Source organism: Ambystoma mexicanum, chromosome 11 (genome assembly GCF_040938575.1).
Source record: "Ambystoma mexicanum isolate Mex_15411 chromosome 11, UKY_AmexF1_1, whole genome shotgun sequence".
Lineage (NCBI taxonomy): Eukaryota > Metazoa > Chordata > Amphibia > Caudata > Ambystomatidae > Ambystoma > Ambystoma mexicanum.
The window spans coordinates 1178950190-1178971771 of NC_090934.1; the positions used below are offsets into that span (position 1 = coordinate 1178950190).

Genomic DNA, 21582 nt, shown 5'->3' on the forward strand with positions numbered 1-21582 from the left:
ATACACAGTCCTTTCAGCCTAAACAGGCTCCCCGGGACTAGTGCCCAACCTCTTGTGACCAAGAAGGCTCTAGCACACTGCCTGAACCTCCTGAAGGGTTGGACACAGTGCATGCTTTTATTTGCATAAACCAGCCCGCCTCCTGCCTTCCTATTTCCTGAGGTGTAGTTGCTTGTGTCTGTTAACAGGTGGCAGGCAGCACCGTTCTGCAGAAACATGAAAGACTCATGTGTGCTTGTGACAAGTAGCTGCTGTACATAGGGATTGAACCCAGCACGTCTGTGCCAGTAGTCGTTGTATGAGTGCTGCCCTGCCTGTGATTATTCTTTTGGGAGGAATTGGGAGACTTTAATGCAATAGGAGAGGATTTTAGGCGGGTGGTCTTTGAGACTTTCCAACATTGCCTCTAAGCCGCATCTGAGGGGTTCATTGGCAGAGTCAGGATGGCCGAGTGGTCTAAGGCGCTGGGTTCAGGTCGCAGTCTCCTCTGGAGGTGTGGGTTCGAATCCCACTTCTGACATGTCTGTAACAGAATTTTTCTTTTCATTTGATTGTAACATTCCAGGCGTCCTATAACTGCTGGCCAAGGCTTTCTGGAACAGGGAGATGGAGTTGGAGCACGCACTGCAGGCCTCATGGTTGATTTCCAGTGCTTCCTGTATTTCCTCGCTTCTTTTTTGGGAAAGTGAACTCCAGTGAAAAACCATCTTTGGACTGGGCCGGCCTTGTGGACATGCAAACGGGCGCACCGCGACATTTTGCCTTTGGAAAAAATGCATAAAGAACCCAATGTGTTGTCCTTTTAACTGGGCCTAGTGGGAATGAAGTGACATTTTTAAAATGGATGGGGAGGGTGGTGGGTTAGGAGGGGTGGGTGGGATGCGCGAGAGTATATTCCTGGCAGACTGTGGAGACATTTTAGGAAATCCAAGAGGATTTAAGTGTGGTCAAAGACTTGCCAACATAGCCTCTAAGCCGATTCAGGCGAACGCCTAAGGCAGAGTCAGGATGGCCGAGTGGTCTAAGGCGCTGCGTTCAGGTCGCAGTCTCCTCTGGAGGCGTGGGTTCGAATCCCACTTCTGACATGCCTGAAACGGGTTTTTACTTTTCATGTGATTGCATTCCACGCTTCCTATAACTGCCGGCCACGGACTTCTGGAACAGGGAGATGGAGTTGGAGCTTGCTCCACACACTCCCGTCCTCCAGCTAGGTCTGCAGTTCGTCCTGGAATGCTTCACTGCCCTTTTGGCAGGTGTACTACAGTGCTTAAATGAAAAACCGTCTTAGGACTGTGCCTAGCTTTGTGGACTTGCAAATGGGCGCAGCGCGGCATTTTGTCTTTGGAAAAAATGCATAAAGAACCCAACGTCTTGTCCTTTTCACTGGGCCTAGTTGGAATGAAGTGACCTATTTGAAATGGAGGTCAGGAGGAAAGTTAGTGTGACATAGTGGGAGGCAGATGGAGGAGTGAGTGGGGGGAAGCGAGAGGTAAAAAGGCAGGCAGAGGAGTGAACACAGTTCTTCCTCCTCGCCCTCTGCCCAACCAACCACCTGCCTGCACAAACGGCCACGAACGGCCATTGTATATAGGCTTTGCTGGCAGAACTCTTTAGCCCTGTCATTTAGAGTGAGTCCTGTGCAGGAGTACAGGGAGATCAGGCCGGCCCATACACAGTCCTTTCAGCCTAAACAGGCTCCCCGGGACTAGTGCCCAACCTCTTGTGACCAAGAAGGCTCTAGCACACTGCCTGAACCTCCTGAAGGGTTGGACACAGTGCATGCTTTTATTTGCATAAACCAGCCCGCCTCCTGCCTTCCTATTTCCTGAGGTGTAGTTGCTTGTGTCTGTTAACAGGTGGCAGGCAGCACCGTTCTGCAGAAACATGAAAGACTCATGTGTGCTTGTGACAAGTAGCTGCTGTACATAGGGATTGAACCCTGCACGTCTGTGCCAGTAGTCGTTGTATGAGTGCTGCCCTGCCTGTGATTATTCTTTTGGGAGCAATTGGGAGACTTTAATGTATTAGGAGAGGATTTTAGGCGGGTGGTCTTTGAGACTTTCCAACATTGCCTCTAAGCCACATCTGAGGGGTGCAAATGGCAGAGTCAGGATGGCCGAGTGGTCTAAGGCAGTCTCCTCTGGAGGCGTGGGTTCGAATCCCACTTCTCCCACTTCTGAAATGTCTGTAACAGAATTTTTCTTTTCATTTGATTGTAACATTCCAGGCGTCCTATAACTGCTGGCCAAGGCTTTCTGGAACAGGGAGATGGAGTTGGAGCACGCACTGCAGGCCTCATGGTTGATTTCCAGTGCTTCCTGTATTTCTTCGCTTCTTTTTTGGGAAAGTGAACTCCAGTGAAAAACCATCTTTGGACTGGGCCGGCCTTGTGGACATGCAAACGGGCGCACCGCAACATTTTGCCTTTGGAAAAAATGCATAAAGAACCCAATGTGTTGTCCTTTTAACTGGGCCTAGTGGGAATGAAGTGACATTTTTAAAATGGATGGGGAGGGTGGTGGGTTAGAGGGGTGGGTGGGATGCGCGAGAGTATATTCCTGGCAGACTGTGGAGACATTTTAGGAAATCCAAGAGGATTTAAGTGTGGTCAAAGACTTGCCAACATAGCCTCTAAGCCGATTCAAGCAAGCACCTAAGGCAGAGTCAGGATGGCCGAGTGGTCTAAGGCACTGGTTCAGATCGCAGTCTCCTCTGGAGGCGTGGGTTCGAATCCCACTTCTGACATGCCTGAAATGGGTTTTTACTTTTCATGTGATTGCATTCCACGCTTCCTATAACTGCAGGCCATGGATTTCTGGAACAGGGAGATGGAGTTGGAGCTTACTCCACACACTCCCGTCCTCCAGCTAGGTCTGCAGTTCGTCCTGGAATGCTTCACTGCCCTTTTGGCAGGTGTACTACAGTGCTTAAATGAAAAACCGTCTTAGGACTGTGCTAGCTTTGTGGACTTGCAAATGGGCGCAGCGCGGCATTTTGTCTTTGGAAAAAATGCACAAAGAACCCAACGTCTTGTCCTTTTCACTGGGCCTAGTTGGAATGAAGTGACCTATTTGAAATGGAGGTCAGGAGGAAAGTTAGTGTGACATAGTGGGAGGCAGATGGAGGAGTGAGTGGGGGGAAGCGAGAGGTAAAAAGGCAGGCAGAGGAATGAACACAGTTCTTCCTCCTCGCCCTCTGCCCAACCAACCACCTGTCTGCCCAAACGGCCCCGAACGGCCATTGTATATAGGCTTTGCTGGCAGAACTCTTTAGCCCTGTCATTTACAGTGAGTCCTGTGCAGGAGTACAGGGAGATCAGGCCGGCCCATACACAGTCCTTTCAGCCTAAACAGGCTCCCCGGGACTAGTGCCCAACCTCTTGTGACCAAGAAGGCTATAGCACACTGCCTGAACCTCCTGAAGGGTTGGACACAGTGCATGCTTTTATTTGCATAAACCAGCCCGCCTCCTGCCTTCCTATTTCCTGAGGTGTAGTTGCTTGTGTCTGTTAACAGGTGGCAGGCAGCACCGTTCTGCAGAAACATGAAAGACTCATGTGTGCTTGTGACAAGTAGCTGCTGTACATAGGGATTGAACCCTGCACGTCTGTGCCAGTAGTCGTTGTATGAGTGCTGCCCTGCCTGTGATTATTCTTTTGGGAGGAATTGGGAGACTTTAATGCAATAGGAGAGGATTTTAGGCGGGTGGTCTTTGAGACTTTCCAACATTGCCTCTAAGCCGCATATGAGGGGTGCAAATGGCAGAGTCAGGATGGCCGAGTGGTCTAAGGAGCTGCGTTCAGGTCGCAGTCTTCTCTGGAGGCGTGGGTTCGAATCCCACTTCTGACATGTCTGTAACAGAATTTTTCTTTTCATTTGATTGTAACATTCCAGGCGTCCTATAACTGCTGGCCAAGGCTTTCTGGAACAGGGAGATGGAGTTGGAGCACGCACTGCAGGCCTCATGGTTGATTTCCAGTGCTTCCTGTATTTCTTCGCTTCTTTTTTGGGAAAGTGAACTCCAGTGAAAAACCATCTTTGGACTGGGCCGGCCTTGTGGACATGCAAACGGGCGCACCGCAACATTTTGCCTTTGGAAAAAATGCATAAAGAACCCAATGTGTTGTCCTTTTAACTGGGCCTAGTGGGAATGAAGTGACATTTTTAAAATGGATGGGGAGGGTGGTGGGTTAGGAGGGGTGGGTGGGATGCGCGAGAGTATATTCCTGGCAGACTGTGGAGACATTTTAGGAAATCCAAGAGGATTTAAGTGTGGTCAAAGACTTGCCAACATAGCCTCTAAGCCGATTCAGGCAAACACCTAAGGCAGAATCAGGATGGCCGAGTGGTCTAAGGCACTGGTTCAGATCGCAGTCTCCTCTGGAGGCGTGGGTTCGAATCCCACTTCTGACATGCCTGAAATGGGTTTTTACTTTTCATGTGATTGCATTCCACGCTTCCTATAACTGCCGGCCATGGATTTCTGGAACAGGGAGATGGAGTTGTTGCTTGCTCCACACACTCCCGTCCTCCAGCTAGGTCTGCAGTTCGTCCTGGAATGCTTCACTGCCCTTTTGGCAGGTGTACTACAGTGCTTAAATGAAAAACCGTCTTAGGACTGTGCTAGCTTTGTGGACTTGCAAATGAGCGCAGCGCTGCATTTTGTCTTTGGAAAAAATGCATAAAGAACCCAACGTCTTGTCCTTTTCACTGGGCCTAGTTGGAATGAAGTGACCTATTTGAAATGGAGGTCAGGAGGAAAGTTAGTGTGACATAGTGGGAGGCAGAAGGAGGAGTGAGTGGGGGGAAGCGAGAGGTAAAAAGGCAGGCAGAGGAGTGAACACAGTTCTTCCTCCTCGCCCTCTGCCCAACCAACCACCTGCCTGCCCCAACGGCCACGAACCGCCATTGTATATAGGCTTTGCTGGCAGAACTCTTTAGCCCTGTCATTTAGAGTGAGTCCTGTGCAGGAGTACAGGGAGATCAGGCCGGCCCATACACAGTCCTTTCAGCCTAAACAGGCTCCCCGGGACTAGTGCCCAACCTCTTGTGACCAAGAAGGCTATAGCACACTGCCTGAACCTCCTGAAGGGTTGGACACAGTGCATGCTTTTATTTGCATAAACCAGCCCGCCTCCTGCCTTCCTATTTCCTGAGGTGTAGTTGCTTGTGTCTGTTAACAGGTGGCAGGCAGCACCGTTCTGCAGAAACATGAAAGACTCATGTGTGCTTGTGACAAGTAGCTGCTGTACATAGGGATTGAACCCTGCACGTCTGTGCCAGTAGTCGTTGTATGAGTGCTGCCCTGCCTGTGATTATTCTTTTGGGAGGAATTGGGAGACTTTAATGCAATAGGTGATGATTTTAGGCGGGTGGTCTTTGAGACTTTCCAACATTGCCTCTAAGCCGCATCTGAGGAGTGCAAATGGCAGAGTCAGGATGGCCGAGTGGTCTAAGGCGCTGCTCAGGTCGCTGTCTCCTCTGGAGGCGTGGGTTCGAATCCCACTTCTGACATATCTGTAACCGAATTTTTCTTTTCATTTGATTGTAACATTCCAGGCGTCCTATAACTGCTGGCCAAGGCTTTCTGGAACAGGGAGATGGAGTTGGAGCACGCACTGCAGGCCTCATGGTTGATTTCCAGTGCTTCCTGTATTTCCTCGCTTCTTTTTTGGGAAAGTGAACTCCAGTGAAAAACCATCTTTGGACTGGGCCGGCCTTGTGGACATGCAAACGGGCGCACCGCGACATTTTGCCTTTGGAAAAAATGCATAAAGAACCCAATGTGTTGTCCTTTTAACTGGGCCTAGAGGGAATGAAATGACATTTTTAAAATGGATGGGGAGGGTGGTGGGTTAGGAGGGGTGGGTGGGATGCGCGCGATTATATTCCTGGCAGACTGTGGAGACATTTTAGGAAATCCAAGAGGATTTAAGTGTGGTCAAAGACTTGCCAACATAGCCTCTAAGCCGATTCAGGCAAGCACCTAAGGCAGAGTCAGGATGGCCGAGTGGTCTAAGGCACTGGTTCAAGTCGCAGTCTCCTCTGGAGGCGTGGGTTCGAATCCCACTTCTGACATGCCAGAAATGGGTTTTTGCTTTTCACGTGATTGCATTCCACGCTTCCTATAACTGCCGGCCACGGATTTCTGAAACAGGGAGATGGAGTTGGAGCTTGCTCCAAACACTCCCGTCCTCCAGCTAGGTCTGCAGTTCGTCCTGGAATGCTTCACTGCTCTTTTGGCAGGTGTACTACAGTGCTTAAATGAAAAACCGTCTTAGGACTGTGCTAGCTTTGTGGACTTGCAAATGGGCGCAGCGCGGCATTTTGTCTTTGGAAAAAATGCATAAAGAACCCAACGTCTTGTCCTTTTCACTGGGCCTAGTTGGAATGAAGTGACCTATTTGAAATGGAGGTCAGGAGGAAAGTTAGTGTGACATAGTGGGAGGCAGATGGAGGAGTAAGTGGGGGGAAGCGAGAGGTAAAAAGTCAGGCAGAGGAGTGAACACAGTTCTTCCTCCTCGCCCTCTGCCCAACCAACCACCTGCCTGCCCAAACGGCCACGAACGGCCATTGTATATAGGCTTTGCTGGCAGAACTCTTTAGCCCTGTCATTTAGAGTGAGTCCTGTGCAGGAGTACAGGGAGATCAGGCCGGCCCATACACAGTCCTTTCAGCCTAAACAGGCTCCCCTGGACTAGTGCCCAACCTCTTGTGACCAAGAAGGCTCTAGCACACTGCCTGAACCTCCTGAAGGGTTGGACACAGTGCATGCTTTTATTTGCATAAACCAGCCCGCCTCCTGCCTTCCTATTTCCTGAGGTGTAGTTGCTTGTGTCTGTTAACAGGTGGCAGGCAGCACCGTTCTGCAGAAACATGAAAGACTCATGTGTGCTTGTGACAAGTAGCTGCTGTACATAGGGATTGAACCCTGCACGTCTGTGCCAGTAGTCGTTGTATGAGTGCTGCCCTGCCTGTGATTATTCTTTTGGGAGCAATTGGGTGACTTTAATGTATTAGGAGAGGATTTTAGGCGGGTGGTCTTTGAGACTTTCCAACATTGCCTCTAAGCCGCATCTGAGGGGGGCAAATGGCAGAGTCAGGATGGCCGAGTGGTCTAAGGCAGTCTCCTCTGGAGGTGTGGGTTCGATTCCCACTTCCCCCACTTCTGAAATGTCTGTAACAGAATTTTTCTTTTCATTTGATTGTAACATTCCAGGCGTCCTATAACTGCTGGCCAAGGCTTTCTGGAACAGGGAGATGGAGTTGGAGCACGCACTGCAGGCCTCATGGTTGATTTCCAGTGCTTCCTGTATTTCTTCGCTTCTTTTTTGGGAAAGTGAACTCCAGTGAAAAACCATCTTTGGACTGGGCCGGCCTTGTGGACATGCAAACGGGCGTACCGCAACATTTTGCCTTTGGAAAAAATGCATAAAGAACCCAATGTGTTGTCCTTTTAACTGGGCCTAGTGGGAATGAAGTGACATTTTTAAAATGGATGGGGAGGGTGGTGGGTTAGGAGGGGTGGGTGGGATGCGCGAGAGTATATTCCTGGCAGACTGTGGAGACATTTTAGGAAATCCAAGAGGATTTAAGTGTGGTCAAAGACTTGCCAACATAGCCTCTAAGCCGATTCAGGCAAACACCTAAGGCAGAGTCAGGATGGCCGAGTGGTCTAAGGCACTGGTTCAGATCGCAGTCTCCTCTGGAGGCGTGGGTTCGAATCCCACTTCTGACATGCCTGAAATGGGTTTTTACTTTTCATGTGATTGCATTCCACGCTTCCTATAACTGCCGGCCATGGATTTCTGGAACAGGGAGATGGAGTTGGAGCTTGCTCCACACACTCCCGTCCTCCAGCTAGGTCTGCAGTTCGTCCTGGAATGCTTCACTGCTCTTTTGGCAGGTGTACTACAGTGCTTAAATGAAAAACCGTCTTAGGACTGTGCTAGCTTTGTGGACTTGCAAATGGGCGCAGCGCGGCATTTTGTCTTTGGAAAAAATGCATAAAGAACCCAACGTCTTGTCCTTTTCACTGGGCCTAGTTGGAATGAAGTGACCTATTTGAAATGGAGGTCAGGAGGAAAGTTAGTGTGACATAGTGGGAGGCAGATGGAGGAGTAAGTGGGGGGAAGCGAGAGGTAAAAAGTCAGGCAGAGGAGTGAACACAGTTCTTCCTCCTCGCCCTCTGCCCAACCAACCACCTGCCTGCCCAAACGGCCACGAACGGCCATTGTATATAGGCTTTGCTGGCAGAACTCTTTAGCCCTGTCATTTAGAGTGAGTCCTGTGCAGGAGTACAGGGAGATCAGGCCGGCCCATACACAGTCCTTTCAGCCTAAACAGGCTCCCCTGGACTAGTGCCCAACCTCTTGTGACCAAGAAGGCTCTAGCACACTGCCTGAACCTCCTGAAGGGTTGGACACAGTGCATGCTTTTATTTGCATAAACCAGCCCGCCTCCTGCCTTCCTATTTCCTGAGGTGTAGTTGCTTGTGTCTGTTAACAGGTGGCAGGCAGCACCGTTCTGCAGAAACATGAAAGACTCATGTGTGCTTGTGACAAGTAGCTGCTGTACATAGGGATTGAACCCTGCACGTCTGTGCCAGTAGTCGTTGTATGAGTGCTGCCCTGCCTGTGATTATTCTTTTGGGAGCAATTGGGTGACTTTAATGTATTAGGAGAGGATTTTAGGCGGGTGGTCTTTGAGACTTTCCAACATTGCCTCTAAGCCGCATCTGAGGGGGGCAAATGGCAGAGTCAGGATGGCCGAGTGGTCTAAGGCAGTCTCCTCTGGAGGTGTGGGTTCGATTCCCACTTCCCCCACTTCTGAAATGTCTGTAACAGAATTTTTCTTTTCATTTGATTGTAACATTCCAGGCGTCCTATAACTGCTGGCCAAGGCTTTCTGGAACAGGGAGATGGAGTTGGAGCACGCACTGCAGGCCTCATGGTTGATTTCCAGTGCTTCCTGTATTTCTTCGCTTCTTTTTTGGGAAAGTGAACTCCAGTGAAAAACCATCTTTGGACTGGGCCGGCCTTGTGGACATGCAAACGGGCGTACCGCAACATTTTGCCTTTGGAAAAAATGCATAAAGAACCCAATGTGTTGTCCTTTTAACTGGGCCTAGTGGGAATGAAGTGACATTTTTAAAATGGATGGGGAGGGTGGTGGGTTAGGAGGGGTGGGTGGGATGCGCGAGAGTATATTCCTGGCAGACTGTGGAGACATTTTAGGAAATCCAAGAGGATTTAAGTGTGGTCAAAGACTTGCCAACATAGCCTCTAAGCCGATTCAGGCAAACACCTAAGGCAGAGTCAGGATGGCCGAGTGGTCTAAGGCACTGGTTCAGATCGCAGTCTCCTCTGGAGGCGTGGGTTCGAATCCCACTTCTGACATGCCTGAAATGGGTTTTTACTTTTCATGTGATTGCATTCCACGCTTCCTATAACTGCCGGCCATGGATTTCTGGAACAGGGAGATGGAGTTGGAGCTTGCTCCACACACTCCCGTCCTCCAGCTAGGTCTGCAGTTCGTCCTGGAATGCTTCACTGCCCTTTTGGCAGGTGTACTACAGTGCTTAAATGAAAAACCGTCTTAGGACTGTGCTAGCTTTGTGGACTTGCAAATGGGCGCAGCGCGGCATTTTGTCTTTGGAAAAAATGCATAAAGAACCCAACGTCTTGTCCTTTTCACTGGGCCTAGTTGGAATGAAGTGACCTATTTGAAATGGAGGTCAGGAGGAAAGTTAGTGTGACATAGTGGGAGGCAGAAGGAGGAGTGAGTGGGGGGAAGCGAGAGGTAAAAAGGCAGGCAGAGGAGTGAACACAGTTCTTCCTCCTCGCCCTCTGCCCAACCAACCACCTGCCTGCCCCAACGGCCACGAACCGCCATTGTATATAGGCTTTGCTGGCAGAACTCTTTAGCCCTGTCATTTAGAGTGAGTCCTGTGCAGGAGTACAGGGAGATCAGGCCGGCCCATACACAGTCCTTTCAGCCTAAACAGGCTCCCCGGGACTAGTGCCCAACCTCTTGTGACCAAGAAGGCTATAGCACACTGCCTGAACCTCCTGAAGGGTTGGACACAGTGCATGCTTTTATTTGCATAAACCAGCCCGCCTCCTGCCTTCCTATTTCCTGAGGTGTAGTTGCTTGTGTCTGTTAACAGGTGGTAGGCAGCACCGTTCTGCAGAAACATGAAAGACTCATGTGTGCTTGTGACAAGTAGCTGCTGTACATAGGGATTGAACCCTGCACGTCTGTGCCAGTAGTCGTTGTATGAGTGCTGCCCTGCCTGTGATTATTCTTTTGGGAGGAATTGGGAGACTTTAATGCAATAGGTGATGATTTTAGGCGGGTGGTCTTTGAGACTTTCCAACATTGCCTCTAAGCCGCATCTGAGGGGTGCAAATGGCAGAGTCAGGATGGCCGAGTGGTCTAAGGCGCTGCGTTCAGGTCGCAGTCTCCTCTGGAGGCGTGGGTTCGAATCCCACTTCTGACATGTCTGTAACAGAATTTTTCTTTTCATTTGATTGTAACATTCCAGGCATCCTATAACTGCTGGCCAAGGCTTTCTGGAACAGGGAGATGGAGTTGGAGCACGCACTGCAGGCCTCATGGTTGATTTCCAGTGCTTCCTGTATTTCCTCGCTTCTTTTTTGGGAAAGTGAACTCCAGTGAAAAACCATCTTTGGACTGGGCCGGACTTGTGGACATGCAAACGGGCGCACCGCGACATTTTGCCTTTGGAAAAAATGCATAAAGAACCCAATGTGTTGTCCTTTTAACTGGGCCTAGTGGGAATGAAGTGACATTTTTAAAATGGATGGGGAGGGTGGTGGGTTAGGAGGGGTGGGTGGGATGCGCGAGAGTATATTCCTGGCAGACTGTGGAGACATTTTAGGAAATCCAAGAGGATTTAAGTGTGGTCAAAGACTTGCCAACATAGCCTCTAAGCCGATTCAAGCAAGCACCTAAGGCAGAGTCAGGATGGCCGAGTGGTCTAAGGCACTGGTTCAGATCGCAGTCTCCTCTGGAGGCGTGGTTTCGAATCCCACTTCTGACATGCCTGAAATGGGTTTTTACTTTTCATGTGATTGCATTCCACGCTTCCTATAACTGCAGGTCATGGATTTCTGGAACAGGGAGATGGAGTTGGAGCTTGCTCCACACACTCCCGTCCTCCAGCTAGGTCTGCAGTTCGTCCTGGAATGCTTCACTGCCCTTTTGGCAGGTGTACTACAGTGCTTAAATGAAAAACCGTCTTAGGACTGTGCTAGCTTTGTGGACTTGCAAATGGGCGCAGCGCGGCATTTTGTCTTTGGAAAAAATGCATAAAGAACCCAACGTCTTGTCCTTTTCACTGGGCCTAGTTGGAATGAAGTGACCTATTTGAAATGGAGATCAGGAGGAAAGTTAGTGTGACATAGTGGGAGGCAGATGGAGGAGTGAGTGGGGGGAAGCGAGAGGTAAAAAGGCAGGCAGAGGAGTGAACACAGTTCTTCCTCCTCGCCCTCTGCCCAACCAACCACCTGTCTGCCCAAACGGCCCCGAACGGCCATTGTATATAGGCTTTGCTGGCAGAACTCTTTAGCCCTGTCATTTAGAGTGAGTCCTGTGCAGGAGTACAGGGAGATCAGGCCGGCCCATACACAGTCCTTTCAGCCTAAACAGGCTCCCCGGGACTAGTGCCCAACCTCTTGTGACCAAGAAGGCTCTAGCACACTGCCTGAACCTCCTGAAGGGTTGGACACAGTGCATGCTTTTATTTGCATAAACCAGCCCGCCTCCTGCCTTCCTATTTCCTGAGGTGTAGTTGCTTGTGTCTGTTAACAGGTGGCAGGCAGCACCGTTCTGCAGAAACATGAAAGACTCATGTGTGCTTGTGACAAGTAGCTGCTGTACATAGGGATTGAACCCTGCACGTCTGTGCCAGTAGTCGTTGTATGAGTGCTGCCCTGCCTGTGATTATTCTTTTGGGAGGAATTGGGAGACTTTAATGCAATAGGAGAGGATTTTAGGCGGGTGGTCTTTGAGACTTTCCAACATTGCCTCTAAGCCGCATCTGAGGGGTGCAAATGGCAGAGTTAGGATGGCCGAGTGGTCTAAGACGCTGGGTTCAGGTCGCAGTCTCCTCTGGAGGCGTGGGTTCGAATCCCACTTCTGACATGTCTGTAACAGAATTTTTCTTTTCATTTGATTGTAACATTCCAGGCGTCCTATAACTGCTGGCCAAGGCTTTCTGGAACAGGGAGATGGAGTTGGAGCACGCACTGCAGGCCTCATGGTTTATTTCCAGTGCTTCCTGTATTTCCTCGCTTCTTTTTTGGGAAAGTGAACTCCAGTGAAAAACCATCTTTGGACTGGGCCGGCCTTGTGGACATGCAAACGGGCGCACCGCGACATTTTGCCTTTGGAAAAAATGCATAAAGAACCCAATGTGTTGTCCTTTTAACTGGGCCTAGTGGGAATGAAGTGACATTTTTAAAATGGATGGGGAGGGTGGTGGGTTAGGAGGGGTGGGTGGGATGCGCGAGAGTATATTCCTGGCAGACTGTGGAGACATTTTAGGAAATCCAAGAGGATTTAAGTGTGGTCAAAGACTTGCCAACATAGCCTCTAAGCCGATTCAGGCGAGCGCCTAAGGCAGAGTCAGGATGGCCGAGTGGTCTAAGGAGCTGCGTTCAGGTCGCAGTCTCCTCTGGAGGCGTGGGTTCGAATCCCACTTCTGACATGCCTGAAGCGGGTTTTTACTTTTCATGTGATTGCATTCCACGCTTCCTATAACTGCCGGCCACGGACTTCTGGAACAGGGAGATGGAGTTGGAGCTTGCTCCACACACTCCCGTCCTCCAGCTAGGTCTGCAGTTCGTCCTGGAATGCTTCACTGCCCTTTTGGCAGGTGTACTACAGTGCTTAAATGAAAAACCGTCTTAGGACTGTGCTAGCTTTGTGGATTTGCAAATGGGCGCAGCGCGGCATTTTGTCTTTGGAAAAAATGCATAAAGAACCCAACGTCTTGTCCTTTTCACTGGGCCTAGTTGGAATGAAGTGACCTATTTGAAATGGAGGTCAGGAGGAAAGTTAGTGTGACATAGTGGGAGGCAGATGGAGGAGTGAGTGGGGGGAAGCGAGAGGTAAAAAGGCAGGCAGAGGAGTGAACACAGTTCTTCCTCCTCGCCCTCTGCCCAACCAACCACCTGCCTGCCCAAACGGCCACGAACGGCCATTGTATATAGGCTTTGCTGGCAGAACTCTTTAGCCCTGTCATTTAGAGTGAGTCCTGTGCAGGAGTACAGGGAGATCAGGCCGGCCCATACACAGTCCTTTCAGCCTAAACAGGCTCCCCGGGACTAGTGCCCAACCTCTTGTGACCAAGAAGGCTCTAGCACACTGCCTGAACCTCCTGAAGGGTTGGACACAGTGCATGCTTTTATTTGCATAAACCAGCCCGCCTCCTGCCTTCCTATTTCCTGAGGTGTAGTTGCTTGTGTCTGTTAACAGGTGGCAGGCAGCACCGTTCTGCAGAAACATGAAAGACTCATGTGTGCTTGTGACAAGTAGCTGCTGTACATAGGGATTGAACCCTGCACGTCTGTGCCAGTAGTCGTTGTATGAGTGCTGCCCTGCCTGTGATTATTCTTTTGGGAGGAATTGGGAGACTTTAATGCAATAGGAGAGGATTTTAGGCGGGTGGTCTTTGAGACTTTCCAACATTGCCTCTAAGCCGCATCTGAGGGGTGCAAATGGCAGAGTCAGGATGGCCGAGTGGTCTAAGGCGCTGCGTTCAGGTCGCAGTCTCCTCTGGAGGCGTGGGTTTGAATCCCACTTCTGACATGTCTGTAACAGAATTTTTCTTTTCATTTGATTGTAACATTCCAGGCGTCCTATAACTGCTGGCCAAGGCTTTCTGGAACAGGGAGATGGAGTTGGAGCACGCACTGCAGGCCTCATGGTTGATTTCCAGTGCTTCCTGTATTTCCCCGCTTCTTTTTTGGGAAAGTGAACTCCAGTGAAAAACCATCTTTGGACTGGGCCGGCCTTGTGGACATGCAAACGGGCGCACCGCGACATTTTGCCTTTGGAAAAAATGCATAAAGAACCCAATGTGTTGTCCTTTTAACTGTGCCTAGTGGGAATGAAGTGACATTTTTAAAATGGATGGGGAGGGTGGTGGGTTAGGAGGGGTGGGTGGGATGCGCGAGAGTATATTCCTGGCAGACTGTGGAGACATTTTAGGAAATCCAAGAGGATTTAAGTGTGGTCAAAGACTTGCCAACATAGCCTCTAAGCCGATTCAGGCAAGCGCCTAAGGCAGAGTCAGGATGGCCGAGTGGTCTAAGGTGCTGCGTTCAGGTCTGGGTTCGAATCCCACTTCTGACATGCCTGAAACGGGTTTTTACTTTTCATGTGATTGCATTCCACGCTTCCTATAACTGCCGGCCACGGACTTCTGGAACAGGGAGATGGAGTTGGAGCTTGCTCCACACACTCCCGTCCTCCAGCTAGGTCTGCAGTTCGTCCTGGAATGCTTCACTGCCCTTTTGGCAGGTGTACTACAGTGCTTAAATGAAAAACCGTCTTAGGACTGTGCTAGCTTTGTGGACTTGCAAATGGGCGCAGCGCGGCATTTTGTCTTTGGAAAAAATGCATAAAGAACCCAACGTCTTGTCCTTTTCACTGGGCCTAGTTGGAATGAAGTGACCTATTTGAAATGGAGGTCAGGAGGAAAGTTAGTGTGACATAGTGGGAGGCAGATGGAGGAGTGAGTGGGGGGAAGCGAGAGGTAAAAAGGCAGGCAGAGGAGTGAACACAGTTCTTCCTCCTCGCCCTCTGCCCAACCAACCACCTGCCTGCCCAAACGGCCACGAACGGCCATTGTATATAGGCTTTGCTGGCAGAACTCTTTAGCCCTGTCATTTAGAGTGAGTCCTGTGCAGGAGTACAGGGAGATCAGGCCGGCCCATACACAGTCCTTTCAGCCTAAACAGGCTCCCCTGGACTAGTGCCCAACCTCTTGTGACCAAGAAGGCTCTAGCACACTGCCTGAACCTCCTGAAGGGTTGGACACAGTGCATGCTTTTATTTGCATAAACCAGCCCGCCTCCTGCCTTCCTATTTCCTGAGGTGTAGTTGCTTGTGTCTGTTAACAGGTGGCAGGCAGCACCGTTCTGCAGAAACATGAAAGACTCATGTGTGCTTGTGACAAGTAGCTGCTGTACATAGGGATTGAACCCTGCACGTCTGTGCCAGTAGTCGTTGTATGAGTGCTGCCCTGCCTGTGATTATTCTTTTGGGAGGAATTGGGAGACTTTAATGCAATAGGAGAGGATTTTAGGCGGGTGGTCTTTGAGACTTTCCAACATTGCCTCTAAGCCGCATCTGAGGGGTGCAAATGGCAGAGTCAGGATGGCCGAGTGGTCTAAGGAGCTGCGTTCAGGTTGCAGTCTCCTCTGGAGGCGTGGGTTCGAATCCCACTTCTGACATGTCTGTAACAGAATTTTTCTTTTCATTTGATTGTAACATTCCAGGCGTCCTATAACTGCTGGCCAAGGCTTTCTGGAACAGGGAGATGGAGTTGGAGCACGCACTGCAGGCCTCATGGTTGATTTCCAGTGCTTCCTGTATTTCTTCGCTTCTTTTTTGGGAAAGTGAACTCCAGTGAAAAACCATCTTTGGACTGGGCCGGCCTTGTGGACATGCAAACGGGCGCACCGCAACATTTTGCCTTTGGAAAAAATGCATAAAGAACCCAATGTGTTGTCCTTTTAACTGGGCCTAGTGGGAATGAAGTGACATTTTTAAAATGGATGGGGAGGGTGGTGGGTTAGGAGGGGTGGGTGGGATGCGCGAGAGTATATTCCTGGCAGACTGTGGAGACATTTTAGGAAATCCAAGAGGATTTAAGTGTGGTCAAAGACTTGCCAACATAGCCTCTAAGCCGATTCAGGCAAACACCTAAGGCAGAGTCAGGATGGCCGAGTGGTCTAAGGCACTGGTTCAGATCGCAGTCTCCTCTGGAGGCGTGGGTTCGAATCCCACTTCTGACATGCCTGAAATGGGTTTTTACTTTTCATGTGATTGCATTCCACGCTTCCTATAACTGCCGGCCATGGATTTCTGGAACAGGGAGATGGAGTTGGAGCTTGCTCCACACACTCCCGTCCTCCAGCTAGGTCTGCAGTTCGTCCTGGAATGCTTCACTGCCCTTTTGGCAGGTGTACTACAGTGCTTAAATGAAAAACCGTCTTAGGACTGTGCTAGCTTTGTGGACTTGCAAATGGGCGCAGCGCGGCTTTTTGTCTTTGGAAAAAATGCATAAAGAACCCAACGTCTTGTCCTTTTCACTGGGCCTAGTTGGAATGAAGTGACCTATTTGAAATGGAGGTCAGGAGGAAAGTTAGTGTGACATAGTGGGAGGCAGAAGGAGGAGTGAGTGGGGGGAAGCGAGAGGTAAAAAGGCAGGCAGAGGAGTGAACACAGTTCTTCCTCCTCGCCCTCTGCCCAACCAACCACCTGCCTGCCCCAACGGCCACGAACCGCCATTGTATATAGGCTTTGCTGGCAGAACTCTTTAGCCCTGTCATTTAGAGTGAGTCCTGTGCAGGAGTACAGGGAGATCAGGCCGGCCCATACACAGTCCTTTCAGCCTAAACAGGCTCCCCGGGACTAGTGCCCAACCTCTTGTGACCAAGAAGGCTATAGCACACTGCCTGAACCTCCTGAAGGGTTGGACACAGTGCATGCTTTTATTTGCATAAACCAGCCCGCCTCCTGCCTTCCTATTTCCTGAGGTGTAGTTGCTTGTGTCTGTTAACAGGTGGCAGGCAGCACCGTTCTGCAGAAACATGAAAGACTCATGTGTGCTTGTGACAAGTAGCTGCTGTACATAGGGATTGAACCTTGCACGTCTGTGCCAGTAGTCGTTGTATGAGTGCTGCCCTGCCTGCGATTATTCTTTTGGGAGGAATTGGGAGACTTTAATGCAATAGGTGATGATTTTAGGCGGGTGGTCTTTGAGACTTTCCAACATTGCCTCTAAGCCGCATCTGAGGGGTGCAAATGGCAGAGTTAGGATGGCCGAGTGGTCTAAGGCGCTGCGTTCAGGTCGCTGGCGTGGGTTCGAATCCCACTTCTGACATATCTGTAACCGAATTTTTCTTTTCATTTGATTGTAACATTCCAGGCGTCCTATAACTGCTGGCCAAGGCTTTCTGGAACAGGGAGATGGAGTTGGAGCACGCACTGCAGGCCTCATGGTTGATTTCCAGTGCTTCCTGTATTTCCTCGCTTCTTTTTTGGGAAAGTGAACTCCAGTGAAAAACCATCTTTGGACTGGGCCGGCCTTGTGGACATGCAAACGGGCGCACCGCGACATTTTGCCTTTGGAAAAAATGCATAAAGAACCCAATGTGTTGTCCTTTTAACTGGGCCTAGTGGGAATGAAGTGACATTTTTAAAATGGATGGGGAGGGTGGTGGGTTAGGAGGGGTGGGTGGGATGCGCGAGATTATATTCCTGGCAGACTGTGGAGACATTTTAGGAAATCCAAGAGGATTTAAGTGTGGTCAAAGACTTGCCAACATAGCCTCTAAGCCGATTCAGGCAAGCACCTAAGGCAGAGTCAGGATGGCCGAGTGGTCTAAGGCACTGGTTCAGGTCGCAGTCTCCTCTGGAGGCGTGGGTTCGAATCTCACTTATGACATGCCAGAAATGGGTTTTTACTTTTCATGTGATTGCATTCCACGCTTCCTATAACTGCCGGCCACGGATTTCTGAAACAGGGAGATGGAGTTGGAGCTTGCTCCAAACACTCCCGTCCTCCAGCTAGGTCTGCAGTTCGTCCTGGAATGCTTCACTGCTCTTTTGGCAGGTGTACTACAGTGCTTAAATGAAAAACCGTCTTAGGACTGTGCTAGCTTTGTGGACTTGCAAATGGGCGCAGCGCGGCATTTTGTCTTTGGAAAAAATGCATAAAGAACCCAACGTCTTGTCCTTTTCACTGGGCCTAGTTGGAATGAAGTGACCTATTTGAAATGGAGGTCAGGAGGAAAGTTAGTGTGACATAGTGGGAGGCAGATGGAGGAGTGAGTGGGGGGAAGCGAGAGGTAAAAAGGCAGGCAGAGGAGTGAACACAGTTCTTCCTCCTCGCCCTCTGCCCAACCAACCACCTGCCTGCCCAAACGGCCACGAACGGCCATTGTATATAGGCTTTGCTGGCAGAACTCTTTAGCCCTGTCATTTAGAGTGAGTCCTGTGCAGGAGTACAGGAAGATCAGGCCGGCCCATACACAGTCCTTTCAGCCTAAACAGGCTCCCCTGGACTAGTGCCCAACCTCTTGTGACCAAGAAGGCTCTAGCACACTGCCTGAACCTCCTGAAGGGTTGGACACAGTGCATGCTTTTATTTGCATAAACCAGCCCGCCTCCTGCCTTCCTATTTCCTGAGGTGTAGTTGCTTGTGTCTGTTAACAGGTGGCAGGCAGCACCGTTCTGCAGAAACATGAAAGACTCATGTGTGCTTGTGACAAGTAGCTGCTGTACATAGGGATTGAACCCTGCACGTCTGTGCCAGTAGTCGTTGTATGAGTGCTGCCCTGCCTGTGATTATTCTTTTGGGAGGAATTGGGAGACTTTAATGCAATAGGAGAGGATTTTAGGCGGGTGGTCTTTGAGACTTTCCAACATTGCCTCTAAGCCGCATCTGAGGGGTGCAAATGGCAGAGTCAGGATGGCCGAGTGGTCTAAGGAGCTGCGTTCAGGTCGCAGTCTCCTCTGGAGGCGTGGGTTCGAATCCCACTTCTGACATGTCTGTAACAGAATTTTTCTTTTCATTTGATTGTAACATTCCAGGCGTCCTATAACTGCTGGCCAAGGCTTTCTGGAACAGGGAGATGGAGTTGGAGCACGCACTGCAGGCCTCATGGTTGATTTCCAGTGCTTCCTGTATTTCTTCGCTTCTTTTTGGGAAAGTGAACTCCAGTGAAAAACCATCTTTGGACTGGGCCGGCCTTGTGGACATGCAAACGGGCGCACCGCAACATTTTGCCTTTGGAAAAAATGCATAAAGAACCCAATGTGTTGTCCTTTTAACTGGGCCTAGTGGGAATGAAGTGACATTTTTAAAATGGATGGGGAGGGTGGTGGGTTAGGAGGGGTGGGTGGGATGCGCGAGAGTATATTCCTGGCAGACTGTGGAGACATTTTAGGAAATCCAAGAGGATTTAAGTGTGGTCAAAGACTTGCCAACATAGCCTCTAAGCCGATTCAGGCAAACACCTAAGGCAGAGTCAGGATGGCCGAGTGGTCTAAGGCACTGGTTCAGATCGCAGTCTCCTCTGGAGGCGTGGGTTCGAATCCCACTTCTGACATGCCTGAAATGGGTTTTTACTTTTCATGTGATTGCATTCCACGCTTCCTATAACTGCCGGCCATGGATTTCCGGAACAGGGAGATGGAGTTGGAGCTTGCTCCACACACTCCCGTCCTCCAGCTAGGTCTGCAGTTCGTCCTGGAATGCTTCACTGCCCTTTTGTCAGGTGTACTACAGTGCTTAAATGAAAAACCGTCTTAGGACTGTGCTAGCTTTGTGGACTTGCAAATGGGCGCAGCGCGGCATTTTGTCTTTGGAAAAAATGCATAAAGAACCCAACGTCTTGTCCTTTTCACTGGGCCTAGTTGGAATGAAGTGACCTATTTGAAATGGAGGTCAGGAGGAAAGTTAGTGTGACATAGTGGGAGGCAGATGGAGGAGTGAGTGGGGGGAAGCGAGAGGTAAAAAGGCAGGCAGAGGAGTGAACACAGTTCTTCCTCCTCGCCCTCTGCCCAACCAACCACCTGCCTGCCCCAACGGCCACGAACCGCCATTGTATATAGGCTTTGCTGGCAGAACTCTTTAGCCCTGTCATTTAGAGTGAGTCCTGTGCAGGAGTACAGGGAGATCAGGCCGGCCCATACACAGTCCTTTCAGCCTAAACAGGCTCCCCGGGACTAGTGCCCAACCTCTTGTGACCAAGAAGGCTATAGCACACTGCCTGAACCTCCTGAAGGGTTGGACACAGTGCATGCTTTTATTTGCATAAACCAGCCCGCCTCCTGCCTTCCTATTTCCTGATGTGTAGTTGCTTGTGTCTGTTAACAGGTGGCAGGCAGCACCGTTCTGCAGAAACATGAAAGACTCATGTGTGCTTGTGACAAGTAGCTGCTGTACATAGGGATTGAACCCTGCACGTCTGTGCCAGTAGTCGTTGTATGAGTGCTGCCCTGCCTGTGATTATTCTTTTGGGAGGAATTGGGAGACTTTAATGCAATAGGTGATGATTTTAGGCGGGTGGTCTTTGAGACTTTCCAACATTGCCTCTAAGCCGCATCTGAGGGGTGCAAACGGCAGAGTTAGGATGGCCGAGTGGTCTAAGGCGCTGCGTTCAGGTCGCAGTCTCCTCTGGAGGCGTGGGTTCGAATCCCACTTCTGACATATCTGTAACCGAATTTTTCTTTTCATTTGATTGTAACATTCCAGGCGTCCTATAACTGCTGACCAAGGCTTTCTGGAACAGGGAGATGGAGTTGGAGCACGCACTGCAGGCCTCATGGTTGATTTCCAGTGCTTCCTGTATTTCCTCGCTTCTTTTTTGGGAAAGTGAACTCCAGTGAAAAACCATCTTTGGACTGGGCCGGCCTTGTGGACATGCAAACGGGCGCACCGCGACATTTTGCCTTTGGAAAAAATGCATAAAGAACCCAATGTGTTGTCCTTTTAACTGGGCCTAGTGGGAATGAAGTGACATTTTTAAAATGGATGGGGAGGGTGGTGGGTTAGGAGGGGTGGGTGGGATGCGCGAGATTATATTCCTGGCAGACTGTGGAGACATTTTAGGAAATCCAAGAGGATTTAAGTGTGGTCAAAGACTTGCCAACATAGCCTCTAAGCCGATTCAGGCAAGCACCTAAGGCAGAGTCAGGATGGCCGAGTGGTCTAAGGCACTGGTTCAGGTCGCAGTCTCCTCTGGAGGCGTGGGTTCGAATCTCACTTCTGACATGCCTGAAACGGGTTTTTACTTTTCATGTGATTGCATTCCACGCTTCCTATAACTGCCGGCCATGGATTTCTGGAACAGGGAGATGGAGTTGGAGCTTGCTCCACACACTCCCGTCCTCCAGCTAGGTCTGCAGTTCGTCCTGGAATGCTTCACTGCCCTTTTGGCAGGTGTACTACAGTGCTTAAATGAAAAACCATCTTAGGACTGTGCTAGCTTTGTGGACTTGCAAATGGGCGCAGCGCGGCATTTTGTCTTTGGAAAAAATGCACAAAGAACCCAACGTCTTGTCCTTTTCACTGGGCCTAGTTGGAATGAAGTGACCTATTTGAAATGGAGGTCAGGAGGAAAGTTAGTGTGACATATTGGGAGGCAGAAGGAGGAGTGAGTGGGGGGAAGCGAGAGGTAAAAAGGCAGGCAGAGGAGTGAACACAGTTCTTCCTCCTCGCCCTCTGCCCAACCAACCACCTGCCTGCCCCAACGGCCACGAACGGCCATTGTATATAGGCTTTGCTGGCAGAACTCTTTAGCCCTGTCATTTAGAGTGA

At 50.1% G+C, this 21582-nt stretch overlaps 20 non-coding genes across 20 annotated transcripts; all 20 read left to right on the forward strand.

The window, feature by feature from the left end:
- Positions 1-437: 437 nt before the first annotated feature.
- On the forward strand, positions 438-520 carry TRNAL-CAG (transfer RNA leucine (anticodon CAG)). Its single transcript has one exon. It is a non-coding gene; the product is annotated as a tRNA-Leu (tRNA).
- Positions 521-1002: 482 nt separating this feature from the next.
- TRNAL-CAG (transfer RNA leucine (anticodon CAG)) lies at positions 1003-1085 on the forward strand. The gene has a single exon. It is a non-coding gene; the product is annotated as a tRNA-Leu (tRNA).
- Positions 1086-2663: 1578 nt separating this feature from the next.
- TRNAL-CAG (transfer RNA leucine (anticodon CAG)) lies at positions 2664-2745 on the forward strand. The gene has a single exon. It is a non-coding gene; the product is annotated as a tRNA-Leu (tRNA).
- A 1020-nt stretch (positions 2746-3765) lies between these two features.
- Positions 3766-3848, forward strand: TRNAL-CAG (transfer RNA leucine (anticodon CAG)). Its single transcript has one exon. It is a non-coding gene; the product is annotated as a tRNA-Leu (tRNA).
- Positions 3849-4330: 482 nt separating this feature from the next.
- TRNAL-CAG (transfer RNA leucine (anticodon CAG)) lies at positions 4331-4412 on the forward strand. The gene has a single exon. It is a non-coding gene; the product is annotated as a tRNA-Leu (tRNA).
- A 1020-nt stretch (positions 4413-5432) lies between these two features.
- TRNAL-CAG (transfer RNA leucine (anticodon CAG)) lies at positions 5433-5513 on the forward strand. The gene has a single exon. It is a non-coding gene; the product is annotated as a tRNA-Leu (tRNA).
- Positions 5514-7655: 2142 nt separating this feature from the next.
- Positions 7656-7737, forward strand: TRNAL-CAG (transfer RNA leucine (anticodon CAG)). The gene has a single exon. It is a non-coding gene; the product is annotated as a tRNA-Leu (tRNA).
- A 1578-nt stretch (positions 7738-9315) lies between these two features.
- TRNAL-CAG (transfer RNA leucine (anticodon CAG)) lies at positions 9316-9397 on the forward strand. Its single transcript has one exon. It is a non-coding gene; the product is annotated as a tRNA-Leu (tRNA).
- Positions 9398-10417: 1020 nt separating this feature from the next.
- TRNAL-CAG (transfer RNA leucine (anticodon CAG)) lies at positions 10418-10500 on the forward strand. The gene has a single exon. It is a non-coding gene; the product is annotated as a tRNA-Leu (tRNA).
- Positions 10501-10982: 482 nt separating this feature from the next.
- Positions 10983-11064, forward strand: TRNAL-CAG (transfer RNA leucine (anticodon CAG)). Its single transcript has one exon. It is a non-coding gene; the product is annotated as a tRNA-Leu (tRNA).
- A 1020-nt stretch (positions 11065-12084) lies between these two features.
- Positions 12085-12167, forward strand: TRNAL-CAG (transfer RNA leucine (anticodon CAG)). Its single transcript has one exon. It is a non-coding gene; the product is annotated as a tRNA-Leu (tRNA).
- A 482-nt stretch (positions 12168-12649) lies between these two features.
- On the forward strand, positions 12650-12732 carry TRNAL-CAG (transfer RNA leucine (anticodon CAG)). Its single transcript has one exon. It is a non-coding gene; the product is annotated as a tRNA-Leu (tRNA).
- A 1020-nt stretch (positions 12733-13752) lies between these two features.
- Positions 13753-13835, forward strand: TRNAL-CAG (transfer RNA leucine (anticodon CAG)). The gene has a single exon. It is a non-coding gene; the product is annotated as a tRNA-Leu (tRNA).
- A 1566-nt stretch (positions 13836-15401) lies between these two features.
- On the forward strand, positions 15402-15484 carry TRNAL-CAG (transfer RNA leucine (anticodon CAG)). The gene has a single exon. It is a non-coding gene; the product is annotated as a tRNA-Leu (tRNA).
- A 482-nt stretch (positions 15485-15966) lies between these two features.
- TRNAL-CAG (transfer RNA leucine (anticodon CAG)) lies at positions 15967-16048 on the forward strand. Its single transcript has one exon. It is a non-coding gene; the product is annotated as a tRNA-Leu (tRNA).
- Positions 16049-17068: 1020 nt separating this feature from the next.
- On the forward strand, positions 17069-17139 carry TRNAL-CAG (transfer RNA leucine (anticodon CAG)). Its single transcript has one exon. It is a non-coding gene; the product is annotated as a tRNA-Leu (tRNA).
- A 1584-nt stretch (positions 17140-18723) lies between these two features.
- On the forward strand, positions 18724-18806 carry TRNAL-CAG (transfer RNA leucine (anticodon CAG)). Its single transcript has one exon. It is a non-coding gene; the product is annotated as a tRNA-Leu (tRNA).
- A 481-nt stretch (positions 18807-19287) lies between these two features.
- Positions 19288-19369, forward strand: TRNAL-CAG (transfer RNA leucine (anticodon CAG)). Its single transcript has one exon. It is a non-coding gene; the product is annotated as a tRNA-Leu (tRNA).
- Positions 19370-20389: 1020 nt separating this feature from the next.
- On the forward strand, positions 20390-20472 carry TRNAL-CAG (transfer RNA leucine (anticodon CAG)). Its single transcript has one exon. It is a non-coding gene; the product is annotated as a tRNA-Leu (tRNA).
- A 482-nt stretch (positions 20473-20954) lies between these two features.
- On the forward strand, positions 20955-21036 carry TRNAL-CAG (transfer RNA leucine (anticodon CAG)). Its single transcript has one exon. It is a non-coding gene; the product is annotated as a tRNA-Leu (tRNA).
- The last annotated feature ends 546 nt before the right edge of the window (positions 21037-21582 follow it).